The following is a 14,460-nucleotide window of genomic DNA, read 5'->3' on the forward strand; positions in this document are numbered from 1 at the left end:
AATAGGAAAGGGAGATGGCAAATGTCAAAGATGTTGGAGGATAATTTTCATCTTTTTGTTGCTTGTCCTCATGCCAAAAGAGTTTGGAAATTTATTCAGATGAGCGTGGAGAACCTATTAACTGGAAAGCTATTTTGCTAGGAGATGCTTGCAAAATAAGGCATGAGCCTTGGTTCCAAATAAGGGCACATGCTCAAAGGTTCATATGGATCTCTAGAAATAACTTTTAGTTTAACCATAAAGATCTTTGTACTGATGCCTTGTTTGCTTCATGATGGGACAGGAAAAAAGATGCCTTGATTTCCAGATAAGTGCCTACAACTTGGAATACTCAAGATTGAATGCTGACATTGCAACAAGACACAAACATTCCTGCTTTATTTCTGATGAACTTGCTGCAGAGAAGAACTACTACAGTTGACCCCAACCCTGCTGCTGTTGGTCCCTCCACTCAGATTCCTTCTACTTAGATGTTGGCTGATGCTACTCTCTCCTCTTATATGCAGGATACTGAGGAGATGTCTATTGACCCTACCCAAGGTGTTCCTACTATTGTTCCTAACATTACTATTCCTGCTATTCTTGCTATTCCGGTTGCTATTGTTGAGGAATCCACCAATTTCTCCTTCCATGTTTTTGCTGCATCTCTCAATATTTACTAAAGAATCTACTATTTTTTACTGCTTTCACTATTTTTGTAAGAGAGTAAGCCTATGTGAGGTTAGCTCACTTGTTTTGGATGAACTTTGATGATGTACAAAATTTACTCAAGTTAATACAAAATTATTTTTTCTGCCCAAAAAATAAAATAAATTGTTTTCGTTATATGCAAATTGTGGGAAACTATAGCTTCCTCTGTTCTATCTTCCAATCTTTGTGCTAAAGATATTTTTTCCCTTGCATTCTCTATTCTATAATGCTTTGCAAAACTCATTTGTGCTAAATCCATGGTGTCTTGAAAGATGATTGTGGCTCGGAGCTTCTACACTATGTGGGGTACAATCTCCTCCTATAACATTTCTTGCATTTGCCACCTCTCCTCCTCCAAGATCTTGCTTTCCATAACCTTTGCCTCTTAAATTATCACCCCATACCACTTCAATCCCACACGTATTGCTTGTGCATTGTTCGATTGAAGAAGGTCACAGAAAGGGAGCCTACGACTATGTTGTTGAATATGCTCTTTCTTATGGCAAGTCTTCTTCGATACCTATCCTGGCTATCCCATGCAAAGACTTCCCATTGTGTAGGTGCTTCTAGTCTCCTAATCCAGGTCCGAAGAATAGCCTTCTGCTTCACCAACCTTGACTTCCACATGCCACCTTTAGTGAAGGCTCTTTCTAGCATTGTCTTCATGGTCTTTGTAGTTGCTATCCTAGGGCTTATGGCCATATGAAGCCATGTTAGGGATACCCAGCTCGCAAGGCTGGATGGTGATCGGAGGGCATGGTTGCCAATTGATCATTTTTCTTTGCTTGAATTCAATAGATATGCAGTTAGAAAGAGAGAAAAAATGAAGAGGATACATTCTCATGGCTAGCATATAAAAGCACAGCTTTGATTGTCCAGGAGCAAACTATGAGCAATTGCAACAGTTGAGAGCTCATGGATTTTATCCAACATGTTTAAGGATGTTTAGTTTTGTTATTGCCTATTCTCACCGATAGTTAAGTGTGACTAGGTAAGGATTTTAAGAGGGGCATCCAATTATGTTAGATATCTTAATGGCATGGTAAAGATGCTTGGAAATTTAACCCCCAAGAAATAGGTACTAAGGACCTTATGTGAGTTAAAATATATTAAATAAGTGTTTAACTTAAAGGTGGACACTTGGAATGCTACTCCGTATGTTTGAACTTCAAGACCAAGTTACAAAGCAAGATAGGTACTTGTTTCAAATCCCTTGAAAAGAAGAATCAATTGTAATCGGAAGATCAAAGAAAGGAACAATGTAAAGATTTGCCATTTTGAAGTTCACGACCAAGTCAAAACTATGCAAGATGGGTACTCTTTTCAAAGCCCTTGAAAATAAGAATCCATTGTAATTGAAAGATCGATGAAAGGAATAATGTATAGATTTACCATTTGTGCAAATAAAGATCCAAAATTCCCTCTAAGACCACTTTAAGCATAACATAATGGTTACCAATGGGAATGGAATTGTGTTGTTAGGGTTAACTTTAAAATAACCAAAATAATTATGTTAGGTTACTAATATATCATTATGATAGCTAGGAAAAGACACAAGTATAAGTAGCACTTATAATGTGCAAATGAGTTAAATAGCCATACATATTGGTACACCTTTATGAATAGCATAACATGGGTACAACAAAAGAAAAGACCTATAGCAACTAAAGTAAAGCACTTGCAATTTGTAGTGATGCAACATGGCATCAACACAACACACAGTACAACTTCCAACAACTCTAGGCTCAGGCTTGTCCTAGTCTAAGCTAGTTGCCTAAACTTGATGGTACATCTTTGATTAACCATAGGAGTCAAATTACATCATGAGTACATATTTGTTGCATCTTATATTCTTGTATTCAATGACTAATGGCATCAAAAATTTGTGGCTAAGAGAAGGTTGTTGTGTTTAAGCCTCTAGATAGATGAAATAAGAATCTGTTCTTTCTCTAAGGATTCATAATTAAGCTGATCTTTGCAAAATACCTTTGGAGGCACAAGAGCTTAGTTAACTTGGGACAAGCCCCTCCAAGACAAGGCTGCAAGCCTCAAGGAGTTTGATGATGAGCACCATCGGAGTAGGCAAGGAAGCAATAGTAGCCATTGCAACCAGTAGTAGCCATTGCAAGCAACAGTACCCACAACTCACCCTCTTCTCCTTCACATAGTTATTAGAACCTCATCACTACACAATAGTAGCATCAATTTAAGGTCTAACATGACCATAGTTTAGTTGGATTAATCCTCATCATTGGGACCCCTCTTGGTCCATTATAGCCTCTTCAAACCAACACATAATAAACAAAGAAAATAAATTCTTTGCTACATTTATTAGTTGTGTAGTCTATTTATAGACACAACTTTAGAGGAGATTGAATTCCACCAAGAAAAGCTAAGCCATTCATGATTAGTTCCTAAAGGAGTCAGCCCCCTTGGATCTATCATTAGTTTACACAATCATACGTCTAATACCACCTCAACTACTTTGGTAGTGGGTAATTCATCACGTCAGTGCTTCATTTGTAGAGTGGTCTTCTTTTGTAATCTAGATGGTTGCACATATTTGCACTACAATGCCACCCTTATAAAGTCACATTGTTGACTAATTTTGTCATTGGTTCTTGCACATATACATTAGCCTCCTTACTATTTTTGACACATTTTTTTCACTATCTCAAGTTTGATCATTCACATATATTTGTTCCATCATGATTGAGAACTCCTTTCATATCCATGTAAATTAGATTATGGTTTACAAAATCATTTATTTTGATGACAACTATTATGTATTGAGTATTACACAGTGAGCAGGTTTAGCATAAGTCCCACAATTGAAACTTACACTTTTAACACATATTTAGGATTATAAATAGCTTTTGCATTCAGTAGCCTTCCATAGTGAAGCATTTCAATGTTCTTATGGGTAGACTCTCTTGACGGAATATGGTAAGCCTCCAACAGAAAGTACCAACAAACAATCGCTAGTGGTGGAGCTATATACATTCAGATCATAATGAATAAATTCCAATAATGACTCCAAATGAGATCTATGATTGGAAAGAAAAACTATTTTGAACTTTTCAAGCTAGTACCAATTTACAACTCCGATTTGGACCTCATAGGTCTTGAGAAAAAGGAGATAGATTTGCCTATAGATCAACCTCTACCTCTTGATCATGCACATTTACACATACATCCTTAGCGTGAGGCTCTTCCATCTATGTTAGCACAGTCTGACCTTCATAGTGATGTACAATCAGCATGGGTCATCCTCTATATTTTGATTACGCAGATAAGCCCTGAGCTCCTTTATCTTTATAAGATTTTGATATTTATTACTACATTCTTCATGAAGCCCTGAGCTCTTTTATCTCCATTGTGAAGATTCATGCCATTCAAGGATTCAGTTTCCATCACCACTTTAGATTAGTACATGAATCATCTAGGTATTTCAAATTCAACTCAATTATCCCATAGTACGTAATCTTAGATTCAGTTATCACTACCACTTCATATTACCATATCTAACCAACTAGTTGAACAATGTGAAAGACAAAATGACATTGTGGTCTTGGTTGTTAAGTGGTTTTAAATGGCATGGAGATCACCTACTAATAAAGATATACAACAAATTTCTTAACAGAGAAATTGCAATAAAAAAAGGAGATGACAAACCCAACATAAGGAAAAGGGTGCTATTCTACAAAGTAAATAGCAAAGAAGATGATGAAGATGACCTAGTGATCAAGAAAGATTCCAAGCTCAAAAAAGAGGAGCTAGAAAAGCTTCTAAAGCAAATGGAGATCAACAGTGCTCCAAAAAGGGAAAAGTATGGTGCCACAAGTGCAAGGTGACCAATTATACCTCAAATGAATGTTAGTTGGGTAAGTGTTGCAACATTTGTAATCGTTCGAACCATACAGCCAAAGAGTGTTGGTTTAACAAGCATAAGAGGAATATAGAGGTCCATGAAATGGAAAGGGAGTCCAAAATGCCTTACCCATGAGAAAGACCAAAGAGAACCAACACAACATGCTAATTTTGTGGCAAGTCAGGCCCTGTAGGGCAAATGCTCATTGGTGAAGAAAGAGCTAGACATGCTACAAAAGGCACCCATGCAACGTAGATGACCACCCACCAACTACTAGATTGGTTCCATGGAGGTGGATAAATAAGTGGTCACACGATCACAAGACCAAGCCTTGATGATTTCGAAGAATTTGAGTGAGCTAGGGATTTATTGAAGGAAAGTAAAGAAAATGACAAAGAAGTCCAACCACACCCTCAAACAAAAAGAACCCCTTGTTGAGATAAGGGATCCATCAGGTCCCCAAGCAACAAATTACTAAAGGAAGAAACTAGAGAGCATCCAAAGATACAAAGGCAAAAATGAATCAATGCTAGTGAAGATTAAATGAAAATTCCACCAACGTAAAATAAAATCAACAAGGCTTGGGAGAAATTTTTGAAACTCAATGTGATAATTTCCATTGGTCATTATATTTTTATCCACACTCTCCAAACTTTTTCCATATCCATGCAATCAATGAACAAACTATGGCCACACATCCATTGACCATATAGGTGGTGGTGACCAAAAATGCCAATTTGGGATGAAGAGGTGACATCAAAATTTAGAACCATATGGTGAAGAGAGTGCTCATTGATAGAGCCTCCTATGTAAATATCATGTCTGAGGAGGTCCAAAAAAGGCTCCAGTTGAAAAAACTGAGCCTTCTCAATATGTGTATGTAGGATCAGAGGTCAATGATACTAATGGGTATGCTCAAGGACATATGTATCAAAATTAGTGGAGCATACTTTGTGGTCACATTCATCATGGTCAAGATAAAAAATTAAGCAAGCATATTCAATGCTATTGGGATGACCATGGCTGAAAGGCACCAAGGTATTATATGATTGGGGAGGTGACATTCTCACCATTGGCACATGATGGGCAAGATGTGCAAAATACCGATGGCCAAGAGCAATATAGGAGGAATTCAAACCCAATTGCTTGGAAGTGGACGAGGCATATCCTTAGACATGAGGATAAGATATACATCCTCAACATTGTGCCCATTGGAATGATTAACGCAATGCGAGCAATTGCAAAGATGTCGCCAAAAGACAAAGAGCCCAAGATGGCCTTCTCGAAGGGCTTCATTAAGGACAATGAGGAACATAGAGAAGTCCAAGGAGAATCGACATACCAAATTAAATGAATCAACAGTAGTGGCAAATTATGAAAGGGAAAGGCATATGTGGGTTCATGGGAAGAACCAAATTTGGTCCAAACCAACAAAGAACTACTCAACAAATTACTCAATGGACCCAATAACTCTTTATACAGTATAATGATTATTCACATGGCAATTTATAGATGATAGATATGAAAGGGTTACCAATGATTTTTATTCAACATTGAATTCCCATCATTCCAAACGGTGCAAATCCAACTTAACAATAGAGATATCAAATGAACCCCAACTATGGCAAGTTGGTGAAGGCAGAGATCAACCAAATGCTAAAGGCAGGCTTCATCTACTACTAGGTATAGATTCACCAAATGCTAAAGGGACGCTTTAACGATTGATTGTTCCTAATTGTAATTGTAATTGTTTCAAATAAAAATAGCAAGTTGGGAGTTTGTGTCAACTATTAGAAGCTCAATAAATCAATGATCAAGGACCCATATCCATTGCCATCCATGGACAACACCTTGGACAAAGTAGTGACATGTATTTGTCCATGGAGAGATACAATAGGTACAATCACATCACACTAGCTAAAGAAGATCAAGAGAAGATGATCATATGAGTGGGGAGCTTACTTCAAGCAAGTTAATGCCATTTGGATTGAAGAATTCATCAACCACATTCTAGCATTTCATGGTGGAAAGCTCCAGAAGTACATCGATGCAATCCTAGTGATACTACTAGATGATTTCTAGATCTACAATACAAAAAGAATGCTCTTAGAAAACCCACAAAAAGTGATCTTGAAGGGGCAAGAGATAGAAATCTGTGTATTATGTGTGTTCTTAGGAGCCTTGTTGGGACACACGATTTCAGGTGAAACTATCATGATTGAGAAGTTAAAATTTGATGCCATACAAAAGATGAAAGGGGTAATGTTGAACCCTTGAGGCAATGGGGATACAAAGATCCAAGTGGAATGGGTGAGGTTTGGGTAGCAAATGGCAAGCAGAGTAAAAGACTGGCTCGGGCAAAATGTGACACAAAAGACAAGGCAAAGTCTGAGGTGACCACTACAACATTGTCTTCACTGGGCTAAATCCAAGATAAACATGCTACAAACAACAATGCGAGATGGTTCACTTGGCCCTCCAAAAATGGTGATTTTTGAACATGTATATTTTTAGTTTCATTTGCAAGACAACATAGCGTGTATCTAGTCATCTCTTGAGCACTCCACCTTCCCTACGATCCTTCAACATGGGGGAGGGTTATTGACTTAAAGAAAAGATTCCTAGATTTCCCTCTGAAGGTGTAAATATCTAAAGGGGGGAATAATGCTACATCCCTAGCTAACCTAGGTTAGCTATTGGCCCACATATAGGTCAGGGGGAGACCCTAGTGGGTGCAGTTAAGAGGTTAGCATTAGTATTCCCAAGTAGAGTGTAATATATGGAAAGAGATCAAGAAGGAAATGGGGCCTATAATTGTATACCTATGGCTATATATTGGCATAAGGGGGCTGAATATTGCGGACATTGATTACAGGTTCATGCTAGAGGCATGGGTTTACCTTGGAAGGTAGGTCAATGCATCCCTTATCAATGCACATTTCATGGTATGGGTGTTAGAGGAGCGGCGGGAGAGAGTGGAGTGCACAAGATATGACTACATCATTCGACCCTCTGCCCTAATAGGCCTCTCTAGAATAGTGCAATTTACACTATCCTTAATACCCCCTCTTAAATTGCACTACATAAGTAGAGGGTGCATGTACAAGGTCTTTTGATGCATACGATGAAGCCAAGTTTGAAAAAGAAAATTGAAAATAACAGAGTAGTATGTGAATGTGGGACACAATGATTGTATAGCAGAGATCTTTATATTGAGTATAAGTTATACAACTTGACCTTTAGTTCCCCCGTCTTAAGATGTAGAACATCCTCTGCTTTTGGGAAAAAACCCAAAAACAGAGACCAAAAGGAAGAAGGAAGTATGCCGAAAATAGGAAATCCTTCTTGATCAAAGATCAGTCCATCAATCGATATATGTGTAAATGAGTACGTGTATGACAACGTGTTGTAGGGGGCTAAACCAAGTCTGAACATATCATAAGTCACTGTGGGCTGTGAAGTTTCTCTATAAAGATGTATCTGCTAATTAATCCGGAAGGTTGTGACAAACAAAGGTGTCACCAACCCAAAAGAATTGACAACATTGCCTGAGGTATATTATAGTATATTAATATCTTTCATAGGATGCATGGTCGTAGAAGGCCGCATACTCGCTATGGTCAAAGTATTTATCATGGGCTGCATAAAAGTAGGGGCCAAAGGTGCAAGTATGGTACTATGTTTCACTAAAGGGCCCTAAAAAATTGACAAGGCATGGCAGCTTGTCAACCCTCTATGCTCAACTGAAGGTGATGAGCTAAAGATGGTATGCTATGAACATGGTCGAACATCTATCAACATCAAATGCAACATCTATCATGGGCACATCAAAGAGTTGACAATAAAAAAGTCGAGAAGCCTAATTACAACTAAACAGGCATAAGCTATCCTTGAGAAAGGTGAGTTGTTGAATGTGCTGTCAAGATAGTTCTAAAGTCCTCGATCCTACCACTCCTGTGCATCAAATATGGACTACATACTATATCCCTAGCTGAATCCTCGTCGGCAAGTTGCCTTTCGGATTTTATTCTCTAATTCCCCGCTCCATATGTGTATGCTAGAACAGTAAGTTCCCTGCTTGCTCTATGGCCAAACCTGATAATGTCCATTGTACTAGGTCAAGGCTACAGTAGTGCCAAAATGTGCTCATGTTGAGAAATGATCTAAAGATCTGCTGCGGTGGTGATAATTGAAAATAAGTAGTGTGCAATATAGAATAACTGAGACACTGCTGAGATTTTTTGATGATTGATCTTTTGATTTGAACTAGTAGTAGGAATTGAGTTTTAAGGCATGAGATGCTCCATGTTAGACATGAAAGCAACATGATGGATGCTAGAATGAAATCACCTTAGGATCTTTAGATGCACTAAGGCATGTATCTCTACATGCATATGGAGATATGAGAGCCTCAATTGAGGGCATATTTGCAAATCTACATGGTCATTATTGAACTCCTACTGTGTGTTTGCACAATTTGTTGTGGTAGTAAATGAGATAGAAAAGTGCATCATGAAATTCAAGTTGTGTTGACACAGATGGAAGAGTCTCATGCTAGGGTTTACCGGCAAAAGTGCATAGTTAGAATGTGGAGGTTGATCCATGCAAGCGCGTGATGCCTCCGTTTCCATTTTCTCAAGACACATGAGGGCTGTATCACCACTTCAATATTGTGCACCCAAGTGGTTCCTCGTTTGTTTCAAGGAACATCAACATAGCTAATGTCACCCTCTTTGGAGCTAGTTGATCAAAGATGTGCACCCCTTTCACTTTGCATAGGCCATCTCTCAAGTTGTGGAGGGTAATCTCACCTAGGCATGCATCTCCCAAGGTGATGGTAGAGTTGTCACTCTATGAATTTTTAGGTGCAAAAGCTAAAGCTTTTGAAGACTCGAGACTAGTAGTCACTCAAATGTCTCAATGTTGTTGCCTCAAATGCTCCTACCGATTATGGGACCACACCTCGTGTTCTTTGCTCTAATGGAAATGTTTGAATGCATGCAGCTGCCACCACTACCTGCTACTACTCTATACGAAGCCTTTATCCTTCACATTGTTTATCCCTCTGCAAACATTATAAATATGTCTTCTGTTACTATTTCAATACTGTGACATACTCTTTGGCAACAAAAGTTGAAGTAGGTTTTCTTTCCACTCAAGAATTCTAATACCACATTGTAGGATCGAAAGGGGGGGAGAGAGTGGAGTGCACAAGAGATGACTATCTATACACACTGTTGTATTGAACATGATGATGAATATATACATCGTTACCCCTTAGGGTTAGGATTAGGGTTGGACGTTGTGCCCCTATAGTCCTCTCTAGACTAGTGCAATTTGCACTACAATTTTTCGTAAAATTGAGATAACTTTTCGCTTAGATTTTCATTTTTTATGAAATCTATATCAAAATCTGTCTTTTCAGGATCTAATTAATGTTCTTAGTTTCTTGTTTTGAGTAACATAGTTGTTGTTGATTGATCAAAGTAGACTGTTCACATTATGGACAATTTTGATAGCTTTTTGTAAAATTGTCATAACTTTTCACTCCATTCTCCTTTTCTGATGAAACCCATATCAAAATCTTACTCTTTTCAAGATCTATTGATTTTTTAAAGCATTTTGTTTTGAGTAGCATAGAATATGGTTGGGTAGTGAGTTATCAAATAATGCATTGAGTGGTTGAGCTCCTAGTTTGTGGTTTGATGAAGATGATCTTGGTAGCATACGCAAGCAAGAAGCCATCTCCAAATCCTTTCAAAGATCTCTAACCCTATCCTCTCATGCAAGTATCCAAATTTTCACCGCTTAGCCCCTTTGTCAATGTGTTCACGATCATCAAGCAACCCTGGCATAGTCTAAATTCTTTACATGAGAAGCATACAACTTCCTTTTACTTAGCATCTCGAGGTTGCGCCCCTCCTTCACCTTCCTTTGGTGAGTCTTTGTCCCTTTTCACCTTGATATATCCACTTACTTCTTTCGAGCCAACATGGCCTAGTCATCTACCCCTTCGTGAGCTTTCATCAGTTCTTCATTCATGAACTTGGTCATCACCCTATAGATATTTGGTTTGGTTACCTATGCCTAAGAGCACATTCCCACGATGATCAATACATTGTAGATTTTTCAACGTACAAAATTGACATTACATGAGAACGGAACACTTGGAAAGCTCTAAAAACTTGATTATGATTATAGTGGGATTGAACATCTGACTTCATATTCCATTAGCTGCTCCAATAAAGCAAAAATGATTCACCTATTTTCACGCATATTCTCTTTGTTTTCAATACATTAATGGGAGATCTTATATGTAAGTCTAAAACTATGGAACTATGGAGAAAGCCAACCATTCCTTTACGTGGGAATGCCCTTTAAACATTTACGATCAAATTCTCATATGATATCGGTAAGAGTGTCTCCTTCCACAATTCTAGTATGACAGAGCATTGGCGAGATAAGAGGATTATCCTTGGTTGAGATTCCAACACGAACCTTTAGGCACGTTCTACAGCTCCCAAGGTCTCTCATTGGCGCTCCTCATTGTCCCTATGTGCCAAGCTCTGATGCGGCTATTATTAGAAACGTAGATAGCAACTAAATTATTGAGGTTATGACAAAGGAACTTCCCCCTTGCCTAGCTTATAGTTCCTACAATGTGGGAAAATATGAAATCTCCTACTTGAGGTATTGTTTGGTGATCATTGTGTGCCTTGGCTTGTATTTACTCTCTCATGGAATTTAAATTCTTCTTCAATCCCTCTTGCTATTCCTTGAGCATGAGCACTCATGATAAGGTGAATGCTAGGTAGGGATTGAGTGCACGAAAGGAATGGTTTGGGTGGCGTGTGCATTTGGGGGTCTCTGTTTGCAATGCATGTGAGTCCATGGGAGCAACTGTGGTGTGGGCATTTGGGGGGGGGTCTAATTTCAATGCATTGTGAGTCAATGGGAGCAATCGTCGTGGAGCACCCGTGTACAATGCATGCGGGTTCATTGTGACTTTCAGTGTGCGTGCGTTGGAATAACGGGTGGAGTGTGGTAAATCCCATTTTGTGTGCGTGTATGTGTCAGTGCCCTCGATCACCAAAATTGCAAACCATTTGGTAGGAAAGCCAAGACTCACGACTAAGATGGGATGTTGAACAGTGAGGGGTCCAAACCATGACCATGCTTAAGAGGGAATGAAACAAGAGGCGCACATGCCTAGAGCACTGCCCCCAAGTGTTGTTCCACTTTCAAAGGGCGCAAATTTCTAGTGCCCCTAACGGGACAGTGCTAACAAAGGAACAAGGAGTGGGGTTATCTAATGAGAGGAGTGCCACTGTTGTGTGAAGGAGCTTCCACCGTGTGGCAAGAAGAGCTTCTAAGTGGGTGGCATCAAAGCAAACCTTGGGCGAGGCAAGTTGTATGCGTGAGGACAATAGCGAAATGCCTACTTCCAACTACTACTACATTACCATTGAGTGGCCTTCCCCATCACGAGCATCCAATCCATGACGGTTTTCGTCAATCTCTTTCAGCTCTCTCTTCAGCAAGGTACTTGGGAACCTGGCCCATTCTAAAGTGCGAAACAGATCATCACTTTGCGCACACTTCTCACGTGCTTAGGCCGCTTTATCTTTCGGCTTTCCTGTCTCATCAACTTTTGGCTACTCCTTGGTGCCATCCACAAGAACCTAAAGGCCCTTTTTCTTCCATCACCATGGATCCCCTCCACTTTCAGACGAGTAGTTGCACCATCAAGCTTCTCGAGAACGTGGTAGTCAGACTTGCTTGGAATCCATGTCGGTAGACATTACATTTCTAGAGAGAGAGAGGTGAAGATTCTACCTAGCTACACACAGATGACCACAGCAAAGGAGTCGAGGTGAAGACAGCGAGTGCAGAGCAAGAACTCGGAAGGCAAGAAAGTAGGATGCACTATAAGCACCAATCAACTGAGTGGTGTTTATTGCTGTCTTTTTCAAATACATATACAGTGGACAGACTGTTTAACGAAGAAATGCTCGAACTGACTTTCATGGGCTAAAGGTTGAATGCTGAAGCTTGAACTGAGGAAAGGAGCAACTCGGCTAAACGAAGTGACATCTACATAGACAACAGGTCAAATAAACAATACCGCTAAAGGACTGTTCCAAACGTATGAGCCAGCGCTACAACACTCAATCAGCTCATGAACAAATGTATGTCATCATGGTCCCAAGGTCACCCTGGGACCTGTAAATAATGTTTCTTCCAAGGCTGACAATATTTTCTAACAATTACAGTCCAATGCTTGGATGAATTATTCCCACTGCAAAATAAACTATGCATGCACCGTTGCAAACAATCAGTCCTTCCTGCGTTAACCATAGGAGATTTCGGACCGAGTAAAATTTTCATCCGTATGTCTGTTTTTGTCTTCATAGATTTTGATGCTAATGCTTTGGACTCTTCTTCATGATTCCACTTTTGATTAGTGCTCTTCACCCTTGACTTTAATAGGATGATTCCACTTTTGATTAGTGCTCTCTACCCTCGACTTTAATAGGATGATTCATGTCTTCTCATCATTGATTCTGCCACCATATTGCTAGGCAGTGTATATCATGATGTTGCTGTAGTCAGAGAGGTGTCAATTGCAGACTGACCTTATGCGCCTCAAGGAGGCTAAGACCTTTTGAATCTTGATTTTAATTGCTCCCTCATATCGTCTGCTGAAGCATCAATAAGAAAAGACAGGTAAGAGGGCACTTGATCATACCTAGAAATTGGGGAAAACCCTTGATTCCACCATGTAATGGACACTCCACATCTGACATTTAAAACAGCTCCATCTTGATGGTGGTTTGGTAGAATCTACTTTTAATTCACAAACCCTGTGAAAAAATCCCATTCTACCATATTATAGCCTTCATTAGTCCTAGCTTTACAAATGCCATATTTTGACACCCCTTGACTTTAGCAAAAGTAAACGGTCTGCATATCTTGGCTAGCATGCAGGCTTCCTAATTAAAAGTCACATTTCCCCTTAGTTTAAAACATTTCCTTGTCGAGAAAAAAAGACATACATGGACAGGCAAAGATGAAGTTATAGATGAAAATAGTGAAACAAATAACTTCAGATCTGTTCTAGTAATACCGATGTTTGTTGTCAGACAATAAAAAACAGTATTTCCTGAATTTTCTTGTTCAATGGGGAAAAGCTTGTGTAAATGGCCATGTAGTTGTATCCATCAAATTTGATAGAATACAAGTATTTTGTAGTGCTTCCTTCTGCTACAACACGGGCATTTGCAAATTGACAACATCATGTTTCCAGCAATACAAGCTGAGCCTTCTATGGTGTGGACGTTTTTCTTTACATATTGACACAATTACTATGGGTGCCTGTAACTTTCTTCATAACACATATCTTATGTAATCAAGGAGGAAATGGAGTTTTGGAGTAATACAAGTAAGCCTATGCAAAGAATCTACATGCATGGGCCTACAAAAGAGTTACTGAAGTTTAAATTTTGGATCAGCCAGGGATTTACAGCATCCAAAGTGCCGAATAGACAGTCTTGTCAATGACATAAGACTTGAATACTGAAAAAAATATATAGTCCAAGACAGAGACAGCTCCATTCTTGATTCTGCAAAAAGTGCAGCCGCTTATTCTGCAATCTTTTCTGCCAAATCAGAAGCCATAAATTTAAGATGTAAAACTGGTACATATTTCAGCTGGCTTAGCCTCATGTGAAAGGACTACGTCATATCATGGTTGACCTGTGTCCCAAAATGTGAATGGCTACAACAGTATCTGTTTACAAGGACAAACAAAAGCACATCAGAACTCGGAAGCCTGAAATAAACTTTAGAGGACCATGGGCACAAATGCAAGTACGCTTCTCATACCAACCTCTTAGAGC

The 14,460-nt window shown here is 39.1% G+C and overlaps 1 protein-coding gene across 1 annotated transcript in view; it reads right to left on the reverse strand.

The window, feature by feature from the left end:
* Positions 1-13,705: 13,705 nt before the first annotated feature.
* The window catches only part of LOC147882917 (osmosensing histidine protein kinase SLN1-like), a 148,990-nt gene continuing 148,235 nt past the window's right edge, over positions 13,706-14,460 (reverse strand). Inside the window, exon 10 of the mRNA XM_087400284.1 lies at positions 13,706-14,351. The gene's annotated coding sequence lies outside the window, so the exon portion shown is untranslated. The remainder of the gene's footprint in view (positions 14,352-14,460) is intronic.

Source organism: Dipteris shenzhenensis, chromosome 29 (assembly GCF_047967505.1).
Source record: "Dipteris shenzhenensis isolate YYH24624 ecotype China chromosome 29, Dip_SZ_1.0, whole genome shotgun sequence".
In the NCBI taxonomy this organism is placed as follows: Eukaryota; Viridiplantae; Streptophyta; class Polypodiopsida; order Gleicheniales; family Dipteridaceae; genus Dipteris; species Dipteris shenzhenensis.